The following is a 14,849-nucleotide window of genomic DNA, read 5'->3' on the forward strand; positions in this document are numbered from 1 at the left end:
ACCTCTGGGGATATACCACATTTGAACATCCCAAAATAGAGCAAGACAAGTGTTCTGCCAATATTTATATTTAAGTGCATTCAGCAAGAATCATATTTTCTCAAACATGAGACAAGGCTTTTACTCACCCCCAAATTAATCCACCTTGTATTCAAATTTTTACTGAGTCTTTTCTACTACTGAGTTATACTGCTTGGTGAGTTGATTTCTTTTTAACAACTGAGTAGTCTTTGCAGAAAATATATTCCCTCAAAAAACTCTTCCGACAAATTGCTTATGAAGATCTTTTGAATAAACAGATTTAAAACATTTTTTAAAAGATAAGTTTAATAGAGATTTATCCATTATTCTTGGAGGCAGAATCTCCTGGCTTCCAGGGCTAGATGTTGTTTAATAAGTCAGTTAAGCTGACATACTCAGGGGTTATGTTGTATGAATAACGAAATGTTCTTACAGCACAAAGTAGAAAATTTTTACTAATGTTCAAGTGAAGGTATTTGTAACCTGAGATAAAACTTCTGCTAGCGCATACCCAGATGAATGCTCTATTTTAAAAACTATACTTAGAAGTAAAAATGACGTGCCCTACAGCAATGCTTCTCAAACTTCAACATTCATGCTTATTGTCTGGGGATCTCCTTAGAAATGGAGATCTTGATTCAGGCCCTGGAATGGGGTCTCAGGACCCACTCTGTATAACAAGACCCCAGAACACTTTGTTAGGTGACTCAAAAATCAAAGCTAATGAAACGAAGACATAGATCACTGATGTCAACCAGGCAGGTGAAAGCTGGGTAAATTGTTTTCAGGTAACGTGGAGGTGGAAAGAACAACACACACACACACACACACACACACATACATACACACACTCCCCTAATGTATGAATTAACTTTGTATATATGATTTACTGTAAATTAAACTATGTAAAAAGACATTTGACTATGCATTCCACATTTTAAATGTGTGTGTATATGTATGTTTAAGTTGTCTGGGATATTTTTGTGTGGGATACAGACGACTTGCTATTCATGGTCACATGTATGGCATTTCTCCCAAAAATTTCCTGCTCTGCTTAACAGCTCTGAGAGACATAGCCAAATTAGAATTTTTTTTTGAAGATCAGTTATGTGAGCTGGAATAAAATGGGAATATTTAGATTTCTTCTGGTCAATGATTAAATAGGATATGATGCTGGATTAACTCATTTTTGCCACATAGTGAAAGTAATACAATTTTTAAAAAAATAAGATGCCTAGGTAATGTATGGTTGGTCAGACCTTCTTAACAATTTAATTGTAGAAGATATGAGAACTCCTACTGCTGTGTGGTATAAACCCTAGGACCAGAACTCAAATAGGAAACAAGTATATGTCTTGGAAGAGATGGCCATCATAATGCAGGCATTTTTTAGAGGAGACAAATAAACATGAAAATATCAAACCGGTTAAAGCCAAATAAAAATTAAACCTTCCAAGCATATTTTCAGTGAACTTCAGAAGTTATTAGAAAAAAATTCATTTTCACACTTCTCTAACTACAGACACGAAGTTAAGCTGCCCTCTGATTTTTTTCTACTATAGATCTCTATTTCATTGGAGGGAGGTATTTCCAAGAGGAAATTCTTGCCATATTTTCCAAAATTTTTCACATGATGCAATAGAATATAACACTGCTATAGTAACTACCCTAGAATTTAACTTTGCAGTTACATGTGAAAAGTGGGAAAGATGTGTGAATGTCATTAGTTAAAATTATTTTTGTCTCAGTTGTAAACCAGGTTAATCAGCCTTGCCACAGAAATGAAAATATTAATGCAGCTTTACAATGCTGCATTTTGTTTCACCAGTAAAATCATTCCTCTGCTATAGAAAGGATAAAAAGCTCCGTAATCTTGGTTTCCTAATTTTGTTAACACTCAAAAAGCGTTTCTATAAAAATGCTAAATTTCTAGAGTGCTTAAATTGGAGTAAAAGAAGATGGTTGCCTAAAAGTAAGATGACAGAAAACCAACTAGTTATGAGAAAGGGATGGTGGAATGATTGTTAATGTAAAAAAATGGTCTTTAAAAACAGTGCTCTCACAGTTGGTATTGTAAGAGATCTTTAATTATAATCACTCCATTTTTTGTTCGTAATATGATTTTGAAAAAAATGTGCTAATTCTAGAGACGTAGTCAGTTGACCTTAAATAACTGTGCTAAGTAGCCCACAAATAAATGAGCCTAAAATGGTTAAACAACAAAGCCCTAGGCAGTTTTGTTCCAATTTTATGTGGATCCTGCCACACTCTATTATTATTTGCAGTTAACTGTTTAATGAATCATATTTATATATATAGTTTTTATTGTATAGTGTAGGATGAGATCTTGATCTTCATATTGTTATTTATAAAATACTAAATTTAAGTGTTTATTAAGGCACATGCACCTAGTTGACTCCAAGAGATAATTGCTAGTAGCATTTTAGTGTCCAAAAGGGTATAACAGATCATTATTAGAAGAGTAACCACAAAGAACTGATAAATCTGAAAACATTCATCTTCAGAGTTCATGAAGAGCAGTAATAAAAACAAAAATGAATAGTTTGCAAATTGGAACCCTTTATATACAATTGGCAGATGTATAAATTGGTTTAACCTTTTTTTAGAACCATTTGGTAATATGTATAAAGAATCTTCATCTGAGTGAACTCCGGGAGTTGGTGATGAACAGGGAGGCCTGGCCTGCTGCGATTCATGGGGTCGCAAAGAGTCGGACATGACTGAGCAACTGAACTGATAAAGAATCTTAAGGGCAGATACACTCTTTGGCTTAAAAAATATTACTCCCAGGAATCTATTTTAATGAAATGATTGGCTAAGTGGCTAAGTCACTTCAGTTGTGTCCGACTCTGTGCGACCCCATAGACAGCAGCCCACCAGGCTCCCCCGTCCCTGGGATTCTCCAGGCAAGAACACTGGAGTGGGTTGCCATTTCCTTCTCCAATGCAGGAAAGTGAAAAGTGAAAGTGAAGTCGCTCAGTCGTGTCCGACTCTTAGCGACCCCATGGACTGCAGCCTACCAGGCTCCTCCGTCCATGGGATTTGCCAGGCAAGAGTACTGGAGTGGGGTGCCATTGCCTTCTCTGAAATGATTAGACAAGTAAATAAAATTAATGAGCAAATATATTTAACACAATTATTTTCAATAGTGAGAAACTGGAAATAATTCAAGTGTTAGTTTTGATTCGCATTTTTTAATGTTTATTAAATTAAGATTATTTAATAAAATATAAGTAAAAATTATTTAACCTATAATTTGTTCAACAATAAGTTATAGGTTAAATATTTCATGTATATCTATACAGCAAGCTGTTATGCAGATTTATTAGGCTCTTGAAAATTGTAATAACCTGAAAGTGACAAAAAAAGTTATATACTTAAGCTTAATACTGTATTTATGCATGTTTATAAATAATTGTGTTTACATAGAAAAGAAAGGGGGCATCCCAAGTGGCTCAGTGGTAAAGAGTCCACCTGCCAATGCAGGAGGCACAGGTTCAATCCCTGGCCTGGGAAGATCCCACAGGCCAAGGAGTAACTAAGCCCACCCACCGCAACTATTGAGCCTGTACTGTAGAGCCTGGGACCCACGAACACAGAGCCCGTGCTCCACAATTACTGAAGCCTCCTATGAAGAGCCCGTGCTCCGCAGCAAGAGAAGCCACCGCAGTGAGAAGCCCACGCACTGCAGCTAAAGAGTAGCCCCCACTCGCCACATCTAGAGAAAAAGCCAGTCAAGCAATGACGTCCCAGTACAGCCAAAAATAAATAAAACTTTTGGTGTTTATAGTATACTAATGCATATATATGGAATTTAGAAAGATGGTAACGATAACCCTGTGTACAAGACAACAAAAGAGACACTGATGTATAGATCAGTCTTCTGGACTCTGTGGGAGAGGGAGAGGGTGGGGAGATTTGGGAGAATAGCATTGAAACATGTATAATATCATGTATGAAACGAGCCACCAGTCCAAGTTCGATGCACGATACTGGATGCTTGGGGCTGGTGCACTGGGACGACCCAGAGGGAGGGTATGGGGAGGGAGGAGGGAGGAGGGTTCAGGATGGGGAACACGGGTATACCTGTGGCGGATTCATTTTGATGTTGGGCAAAACTAATACAATTTTGTAAAGTTTAAAAATAAAATAAAATTTAAAAAATAAATAAATAAAACTATATTATAACTTGATTACATTAAAATTAAACACTTAAAAAAGGAAAAGAATTCTGCATAGAAAAAAAAAAAGGCTGAATGGTAGCTCATCAATTTTTCTCTTTTGATTCCTTCTTTATTCTATTTTGTAGTCTGCCAGTCCCATCCTCTGATATCACTTGAAAGATATAGCTCTTTTAGAATCAGAAGGAAACCCAACAAGAAAATTTAAGAATATGTTACAGTTTCTAGAGAAGGCAGAGGAATTAAAGTGCATTTATTGGAGAAGGAAATGGCAACCCACTCCAGTGTTCTTGCCTGGAGAATCCCAGGGACGGTGGAGCCTGGTGGGCTGCCATCTATGGGGTCGCACAGAGTCGGACACGACTGAAGCGACTTAGCAGCAGTAGCAGCAGCATTAGAGGACAGGCTGTAAGTTATACCTGTTTGTATGTGCCCCACAATAAGCTACAGCACCAACATTTTTCAGTAATAATGCTTTTCACTGGGCCTTCTTGTTCATAACTTTCAGAACCTAGTTCTCAAAATTTCTTAAACTGTTCGGTGGCAGATACTAAGTTTGTAGATCAACTATTATATTTCATCACCAACAATATTTACATCATTGGTCCATGATGGGGGAGGGTCCTATAATAAGAAATTTGGGCTGTGTAATTCTCCTTATGTTTTTGCATCAGCACCTCTGCAATACTGCCCAGGAGTCACCATTACCTTCAGGCCTGGCATTACGGCTGATTGCATTCAGAAGTCCTGCAGCTAAGAAGCAACCCTCGAGAAACATTCTAGTCATGTAGGCACCATAGCTTAAAACTGCTCTTAAGGACTTGGCTTCAAACCTAACTTCCTGGTTTGGCTTATAACAAGATGCTTGCAATGCCATGCCGTTGGTTTCATGAAAGAAGACAAAGGAACTATTAATGACACTAATTAAGATGTGTGAATATCGTTTAGAGACTCCTCCTTGTTGCTTTCCAAGTATAAGCTATGTTACCTAACACATTAATTGGTAATGATACAAGTGCATATCTTTCAACTGCAAGGTCAGTTTTTAAAGTGGGGCTTTTATTATTCATGTGTTTTCAGTTCCTACACAATTCACATAGAGATTCCATTAACAAACCTTAACTGCGCTCCTCTTTAACCCCATTACAGCTCTACCCCTTCTCACCACCCGAATATTATGGTATTGTGGGTTAGAGCATTTCAAACTTTTATCCGGCCTTAAATATAATTTCCAAATCATTTTATATACACTCAGAACCTATTTGTTTAATTGTTTGCATTTTCAAGTAGGCTCATTCCCTGATCTTTTTGACCAGATGTACAAAATACAAAGTCAAATGCTATTTATTTGAAGCCTATCCATCTCCCTTATCCAGTGTATCTGCCTGAAGTAAGTGTTGTCGCTAAAGTAAAACCCAGCATAGAAAACAAAGGAATATTAAAGTATAGCATCCAAACAGTGAACTCAGAGTGAGATGGCTCTGGTTGAATCTGTCCCTGGCTCAGATTCAGCAGAGGTTAAGGAGACCCAAAATGTGCCAGATGCCTCATGGGGTAGTAAAAGACTATGATGGTCTTTCAGGCAGCAAGAATCTACATTTATGTAGTCCTTGGTAGCAGCCAAGTACTCTCCCATTTGTGGCTTCCTGTAATTCTCATAATACCTCCCACTAATCTATAAATGCATTATCTAAGAAGTTCCTTTTGCTGTGATTATATACGCTTAAGTATAAAACTCTTGGGTGCTTTTTCTCCCCTCCCAAATCTCTGTAGATGTTCTTTCATTGCTCTCTGGCATTTAAAATCATAAAGAGAAATCTGAAGACTGATTGATGTCTTCCTTTAGAGGTGACCTTCCTTTTCCTCATGTGTGATGCAGTTCAGGACATTTTCTGTGTCTTCAGATTTAAATATTGTCCCCATATGTCTATAAGCAAAATCTATTTTTATTCACTGCTACTTGAGCTCATAGGATCTAAAACATCCTTTAGATTCCTATGATCCTATGGAAAGGAATAGAGAGTTATAATCAGAAGCACACTTGGGTTTTGCTGCTTGGAGGAGTGAATCCATCTCCACAAGAAGATAAGCTCGAACTTCATCCCTCCTCCTGTCGATACAGAGTTTTCGATCCAGAGAAAACTCATTGCCATAAGTTTATTATTGCTGTGGTTAGGTTTTGTCTTGTCCTTTCTTCATGCATGTTACTCATATTTAGGTTAGCTCTTTTTTCTCTGTATTCCACATCAACAGTCTCCTCTCCCTCTTTTGTTTCTATTTATCTTTTTTCTTCTACATTCTGGGAAAGCTTCTCAAAATGATAATCCATATTAGTGTTTCTATCTTCTACAGCATCAATTCTATTCTTAACTGCTCCCAATACTCATCTCAGTTTTATGATTGCTACCTTTTATTAACTCATCCAGTTTCTTCAGCTTTCATCACAGTCTCTTCTTATCCTTGCAGTGCCTAATTCTTGGAGCTCATTAATTTTTCTGTCGTATTGAAGGTACAAAGCAATTTACTACATTTTAAAAATTCTTGTAAAGTCCTTTCCAGAGATGTATTTCAGAATAATGCACCAGCTACTCTACATTGTAATCTTTCCTTTTCTAAAATGAGGAACTGTGTCTGCAGCCCTTGTGTTTGTCACTAGACAGAGCATCTAATTTATCCTTGCTCTTCTGCTTATTTCCCAGGAAAAATTAGTAGGAGGAGAACAGTAGAAGTCCAAAGAAATTAGGAGAATTCTCTTTGTCTCAGATCCAGACCTAGAGAGCAGATTGGCAAGGTTGTTGTTCAGCCCAGTTTTCAGTGTCTAGCTCTGTGTTTCTTATTTGCACAGTAAGGATGGGTGTCAAATGCATATGGTGTTTGGGAGGAGATGTGTTGCTTTATATATAAAAAAGCATATTCCCTATGATTGTTGTTTTTTTATACCCACAGCCAAATTTCGTAAAGCTTGACGAAATCATAGCTAGGAGGAGATACAAGAAGTTGAGTCAGGATACATTTAAGGTAACAGAGAGAGAGTTCATTCTCAGGTTGGTCCTTCATATTCCAGGGCCCAGATGCAGGTGGGGAGGAGACGGGAGGAGGGATGAAGCTCAAGATTATCTTCTCATGGAGATGGATTCACTCCTCCAAGCAGCAAAACCCAAGTGTGCTTCTGATTATAACTCTCTGTTCCTCTCCATAGGTTCTGTAGTTGGTGGAATGATCTCCAAGCTTCTAACAGCTAGTGCAATGTCTGTCCGGGTGTTTCATTTTCTCGGAGAATTGTCACCCGTTCTGATCCTCCAGAAGCATTTTGGAAGGAGTGAGAAGATGCGCTGCCTTAGGAACTGTGAGCCACATGCCATGTTGATTCTAATTTTACTCCCAAATCACTTAATTCAGTTGTGCAGATAAATGAATTGTCACAAACTATTTACAGAACCAAATTGAGAACAATCCACTCTTATCCTCACCTTACTGTTCTGAATCAAATCTGCTCAGGAACAAATCTGGTATGAGTTTTTCTTCTTTAGTAGGAAATCATGTCAATATGCTAACTTTCCATGTATATTAATCTAAAGCTTATTTCTAATTAAGCAATAACTGCAAATTAAAGGAATTCAAAGCATCACTGCACAGGCAGGGTTTTCTTCTAAGCTGGAGACCCTGTGGGAATCATAATACAAAATTTGCAGCTTTCCTGTAATAAAACTCACCCTGTCATTTTAATGGATTTGTTCATTTTGTCTGCATATATGCGTTTAAGCTCCATTTTACTTTGACCACAGATAACAAAATAAATATAAAGCAAATCCATGACCAATTTTGGTAAAACTACAAGTTTTTGGTTTTTTTTTTCCAACAAGCAAGTTGTCAGATCTTGCAAGCTCTTCTAGGTATCATTTGATGAATTGTTGCTGAGGCTCTCACCTGTAAGCAAGCTTGCAGTCAGCCTGGCCGAGCGCACCAGGAGCAGCTGGAGAATCCTTGGGATGATGGCACAGGAGTCATGAATTTCCAAGTTGATGGATGTGGTGCCATTGGGAAGAATGGGAAATATTGAATTATAGAGTCAGAGCCATCACACTGTCAGAGATGAAATCCAAACAGATGAATGCCACTTACTTGCACAAGGATGACGTAGAAGAGACCCAATGTCACAGCATCATGTGCTCAGGTAGTTGGGATTGCTGGTTGCTCTCACTAGATGTTTATAAGATTGAGAGACTGCAACACAGAAGAGATAATAGACTTCTGTGGTGTCTAAGATAAAGAAGATGGTAGACTTGTTATACTCTTCACAGCTCAGATCTCAGTAGCAACAATAAACGATGACTTCACCCTGGGTGCTGTTCAGAAGAAGAGCAAGGAATTAGAATACATCCAGGTGAGGTCATCAGAAAGTAAGACCCCAGAAACTGGCATGGTGAGGAACAGGTGAAGCTCCAGTCATATTTGTTTAGCCATTTATAGAGGATGTAACAGAGAAGGCAATGGCACCCCACTCCAGTACTCTTACCTGGGAAATCCCATGGGCAGAGGAGCCTGGTAGGCTGCAGTCCATGGGGTTGCGAAGAGTTGGACACGACTGAGCGACTTCCCTTTCACTTTTCACTTTCATGTATTTGAGAAGGAAATGGCAACCCACTCCAGTGTTCTTGCCTGGAGGATCCCAGAGACGGGGGAGCCTGGTGGGCTGCCATCTATGGGGTCGCACAGAGTCAGACACGACTGAAGTGACTTAGCAGTAGCAGCAGCAGAGGATGTAACTGAGCAGACCCATCTTTGTAGAGAGTTCAATTAAATGACCTGTATGATTCTTTTCAACTCTAACGTCCTTAGACTTTAAAAGTATCTCGTTGATTCAGTAGTTTTTTTCCACTCTGCTTTCTACCAAATAGGTTTTTCTGACGAGAAAACAAAACGTCTCAGTAAAAATGTCCAAACAGTATTTCTCAAAGTATAGTTAATTTCTGCAAAGTTGTCAAATAGAGAGAAGGATAAGAAAAACATAACAAATGTTTCATAATATTCTGGTTACAAAATTGCTAACTGTGGAGAACTATATTTATTTGTTTGTTTGTTTTCTAGGAAGGAAGCTTTTGTGTGTTCACACCATTTCATAAATAGGAAGAACAATATACCACTCAAAATCTCTCCTCCTTTTCCTGTCACAACAAGAAAGAACTATCCCCAAGTCCAAAGAGTATTTTGTGGATGATGAACATTTTCAATATCCCACAGTCCAAAGAGCTGGTTCTATCAGTATCTTAAATGCAAAAAGACGAGTACTGCTAAAAAGCAATCACCTCTCCTTAGCATCTTTCTTTTAAATTGGAAAACAACTGGTATATCTATTATGCAAGAATTGCTTCTGATAATATGGTACCTTTAACTCTGATTGTGTCCATTTTTTTGACAAAGGTAATCGTGTAAGTTATCTAAGTCTACAACAATCTCAAAATATCTATGCTGTCTTTGTCTTTAACCTTACATCTCTCAGACAACAAAGAATCTATTACTATGGGTGTTCAATGATGCTCCATCACACTCCAGTATTGGGAAAATTCTTATGAATGACTAAGCCGAGTCATTCACACTTCCTTTGATGTCATTTTCTACTTTTTATTTCTCCTTAATGACAATGAAGTACAAATAACGAAACTCTTTGAAAACAGATCTTCACATACCCACTTGACTGGAGAAAAGGACCCCACCTGGGAAAAGCAGGAGACAGAAGTAGTTCTCTGCCAGAGATGGTCAGGTCTGAATTCATCTTTAAGATTACCGGAGACAATTTCATTTTATTCATAGGGGAGGCAAAAATAATGCTCCTCTGAAGATGTCTACATCCTAATCCCCAGCATTTGTGAATAAGCTACTTTACATGGCAAAAGAGACTTTGCACATATGCTTAAAGGTATGGCCTCGAGATAAAAAGATTTTCCCTGGTTCTTCAGGTGGACCCCAGCTAATCACATTAATCCTTAAAATTAGAAAATTTTTCCTGGCTGTAGTCAGAGAGAGACGTGACAACAGAAGGGTTTAGAGAGACACTCTTTCTGGTTTTGAAGACAGAAGAAGAACAGAAGCCAAAATACATGAGGCAATTCTAGAAGCTGGTCCAGATCAGATCAGATCAGATCAGTCACTCAGTCGTGTCGGACTCTTTGCGACCCCATGAATCGCAGCACGCCAGGCCTCCCTGTCCATCACCAACTCCCGGAGTTCACTCAGACTCACGTCCATCGAGTCAGTGATGCCATCCAGCCATCTCATCCTCTGTCGTCCCCTTCTCCTCCTGCCCCCAATCCCTCCCAGCATCAGAGTCTTTTCCAATGAGTCAACTCTTCGCATGAGGTGGCCAAAGTACTGGAGTTTCAGCTTTAGCATCATTCCTTCCAAAGAAATCCCAGGGCTGATGTCCTTTAGAATGGACTGATTGGATCTCCTTGCAGTCCAAGGGACTCTCAAGAGTCTTCTCCAACACCACAGTTCAAAAGCATCAATTCTTCGGCGCTCAGCCTTCTTCACAGTCCAACTCTCACATCCATACATGACCACAGGAAAAACCATAGCCTTGACTAGATGAACCTTTGTTGGCAAAGTAATGTCTCTGCTTTTGAATATGCTATCTAGGTTGGTCATAACTTTCCTTCCAAGGAGTAAGCGTCTTTTAATTTCATGGCTGCAGTCACCATCTGTAGTGATTTTGGAGCCCAGAAAAATAAAGTCTGACACTGTCTCCACTATTTCCCCATCTATGTCCTATGAAGTGATGGGACCGGATGCCATAATCTTCTTTTTCTGAATGTTGAGCTTTAAGCCAACTTTTTCACTCTCCACTTTCACCTTCATCAAGAGGCTTTTTAGTTCCTCTTCACTTTCTGCCATAAGGGTGGTGTCATCTGCATATCTGAGGTTATTGATATTTCTCCCAGCAATCTTGATTCCAGCTTGTGTTCCTTCCAGTCCAGCATTTCTCATGATGTACTCTGCATATAAGTTAAATAAGCAGGGTGACAATATACAGCCTTGAGTACTCCTTTTCCTATTTAGAATCAGTCTGTTGTTCCATGTCCAGTTCTAACTGTTGCTTCCTGACCTGCATACAAATTTCTCAAGAGGCAGATCAGGTAGTCTGGTATTTCCATCTCTTTCAGAATTTTCCACAGTTTATTGTGATCCAGAGTCAAAGGCTTTGGCATAGTCAAGAAAGCAGAAATAGATGTTTTTCTGGAACTCTCTTGCTTTTTCTATGATCCAGTGGATGTTGGCAATTTGATCTCTGGTTCCTCTGCCTTTTCTAAAACCAGCTTGAACATCAGGAAGTTCACGGTTCACATATTGCTTAAGCCTAGCTTGGAGAATTTTCAGCATTACTTTACTAGTGTGTGAGATGAGTGCAATTGTGTGGTAGTTTGAGCATTCTTTGGCATTGCCTTTCTTTGGGATTGGAATGAAAACTGACCTGTTCCAGTCCTGTGGCCACTGCTGAGTTTTCCAAATTTGCTGGCATATTGAGTGCAGCACTTTCACAGCATCATCTTTCAGGATTTGGAATAGCTCAACTGGAATTCCATCACCTCCACTAGCTTTTTTCGTAGTGATGCTTCCTAAGGCCCACTTGACTTCACATTCCAGGATGTCTGGCTCTAGGTCAGTGATCACACCATCGTGATTATCTGGGTCATGAAGCTTTGTTTTGTACAGTTCTTCTGTGTATTCTTGCCATCTCTTCTTAATATCTTCTGCTTCTGTTAGGTCTATACCATTTCTGTCTTTTATCCAGCCCATCTTTGCATGAAATGTTCCTTTGGTAACTCTGATTTTCTTGAAGAGATCTCTAGTCTTTCCCATTCTGTTGTTTTCCTCTATTTCTTTGCATTGATCACTGAAGAAGGCTTTCTTATCTCTTCTTGCTATTCTTTGGAACTCTGCATTCAGATGTTTATATCTTTCCTTTTCTCCTTTGCTTTTCACTTCTCTTCTTTTCACAGCTATTTGTAAGGCCTCCCCAGACAGCCATTTTGCTTTTTTGCATTTCTTTTCCATGGGGATGGTCTTGATCCCTGTCTCCTGTACAATGTCATGAACCTCATTCCATAGTTCATCAGGCACTCTATCTATCAGATCTAGGCCCTTAATCTATTTCTCACTTCCACTGTATAATCATAAGGGATTTGATTTAGGTCATACCTGAATGGTCTAGTGGTTTTCCCTACTTTCTTCAATTTAAGTCTGAATTTGGCAATAAGGAGTTCATGGTCTGAGCCACAGTCAGCTCCTGGTCTTGTTTTCACTGACTGTATAGAGCTTCTCCATCTTTGGCTGCAAAGAATATAATCAGTCTGATTTTGGTGTTGACCATCTGGTGATGTCCATGTATAGAGTCTTCTCTTGTGTTGTTGGAAGAGGGTGTTTGTTATGACCAGTGCATTTTCTTGGCAAAACTCTATTATTAGTCTTTGCCCTGCTTCATTCCATATTCCAAGGCCAAATTTGCCTGTTACTTCAGGTGTTTCTTGACTTCCTACTTTTGCATTCCAGTCCCCTATGATGAAAAGGACATCTTTTGGGGGTGTTAGTTCTAAAAGGTCTTGTAGTTCTTCATAGAACCGTTCCACTTCAGCTTCTTCAGCGTTACTGGTTGGGGCATAGACTTGGATTACTGTGATATTGAATGGTTTGCTTTGGAAACGAACAGAGATCATTCTGTCATTTTTGAGATTGCATCCAAGTACTGCATTTCAGACTCTTTTGTTGACCATGATGGCCACTCCATTTCTTCTGAGGGATTCCTGCCCGCAGTAGTAGATATAATGGTCATCTGAGTTAAATTCACCCATTCCAGTTCATTTCAGTTCACTGATTCCTAGAATGTCCACATTCACTCTTGCCATTTCTTGTTTGATTACTTCCAATTTGCCTTGATTCATGGACCTGACATTCCAGGTTCCTATGCAATATTGCTCTTTACAGCATCAGACCTTGCTTCTATCACCAGTCACATCCACAGCTGGGTATTCTTTTTGCTTTGGCTCCATCCCTTCATTCTTTGCCTCCAGAAAAAAACTCAGCCCTGGTTTCATTTCAGTTTTAGCCCAGTGAGATCCGTGTCAAACGTCAGACCTGTACAACTGTAAGATCATAGCTTAGCACTGGTTTAAACCACTTGGCCTTTGGTAGTTTGTTACAGCAACAATAGAAAGTGTTACTCACTCAGTCGTGTTTGACTCTGTGACCCCATGGATTGTGGCCCGCCAGGCTCCTCTGCCCTTGGGCCTCTCCAGGCAAGAATACTGGAGTGGGTTGCCATTCCCTTCTCCAGGGGATCTTCTCAACCCAGGAATTGAACCCTGATCTCCTGCATTGCAGGCAGATTCTTTATGGTCTGAGCCACCAGGGAAGCTGGACAACAGTGGAAGCCATCATTAAGAACAGTAGAAACCAGAGACTTCCCTGGCAGTCCAGTGGTTAAGACTTTGCCTTCCAAAGCAGGAGTCACACAGCTAATATCCCACATGCCTCCCGGACAAAAACCTAAAACACAAAACAGAAACAATATTGTAACAAATTCAATAAAGACTTAAAAAATGGTCTACAGAAAAAAAAAAACAACAAAAACTTAAAAAAATACCACACGATGGAGCCTCGGTTATTTTTCCCAATAGCACCAACCTGAAGCTTAACCCAGACTCTCTCTCACTCAAGTTGTACTTTTCACTTAGCTATAATGCTCCTAAATTTTTAGTGCTTGGAAGAAGAGAATAATCAGCTTTTCCTCCTCCATATTTAATTATTCTAACTGAAATTGATCTTCAAGGCATAACTTCATACAAAATTTCCTTCTGCAAACAAAAAATTTAATTCATAGTTGCAGAATAATGCATAGTTGCTAAGTTAGCCATGGCTTTCTTCATTCTGAACAAATCTAGCTTGGTGCTGGTTATACCACTGTTCTGCTTCCTCTGCTCCTTAATACTTTTTTGTTTTTGCATGTTCAATTCTAAGTACCTGTTCTTAGGCTTTCTCTCATTTCCACTCTGCCACGAATTCTCAAAGGAAGCATCAACCCTGATTTACTTTTCTATTCCCAAGGTCTGACCTATCAAGCTGCTTAATAAATGTTTTTTAAATATATCAGCAAGTATAACACATTATTTAGCCAACACTTATTTCATGGTCCCCCATATGCTGGGCATAGAGTATGTAAAAATAAGTATGAAACACTCACTATTCATCAAGAGTGCATAGCATAACCCAGTGGGTGGACAGATACTTACCAAAGAATCAAAGTGCAGCATGATTGAGTTGTGAGGATGAGAAAACACAGAGGTGGGCAATGTACAGTTCTTGGGTATTAAGGGTCTCTTTATGATCAGGAACACCTTTGGAATAAGCAGCTAACTCTAAAACACCATTTCACCAGCACTGCCCACAATTATGTTGTTATTTATTTGATTGCTATTAATTTGGTCAAAGTACTAATTAACATTGATCATGGGAAATTGTTCAAATTGTTTTGTAGGGGCTTCACAGTGTTATGGATGGGAACCTTCAAAAGAGCCACACCACAGAAAGGCTGGTCCATAATATTGGGACACTTATTCCAGGTACTTCAAAAAG

General features: G+C 39.0%; 1 long non-coding RNA gene across 1 annotated transcript; it reads right to left on the reverse strand.

Annotated features, from left to right (window-relative positions):
- Window positions 1-8,021: 8,021 nt before the first annotated feature.
- On the reverse strand, window positions 8,022-12,066 carry LOC129619481 (uncharacterized). The gene is made up of 3 exons (XR_008697895.1): window positions 9,938-12,066; window positions 8,740-9,193; window positions 8,022-8,569 (listed from the first exon to the last, which is right to left on the reverse strand). It is a non-coding gene; the product is annotated as an uncharacterized LOC129619481 (long non-coding RNA).
- Between the last annotated feature and the right edge of the window lie 2,783 nt (window positions 12,067-14,849).

This window comes from Bubalus kerabau, chromosome 9, assembly GCF_029407905.1.
Source record: "Bubalus kerabau isolate K-KA32 ecotype Philippines breed swamp buffalo chromosome 9, PCC_UOA_SB_1v2, whole genome shotgun sequence".
Taxonomy (NCBI): Eukaryota; Metazoa; Chordata; class Mammalia; order Artiodactyla; family Bovidae; genus Bubalus; species Bubalus kerabau.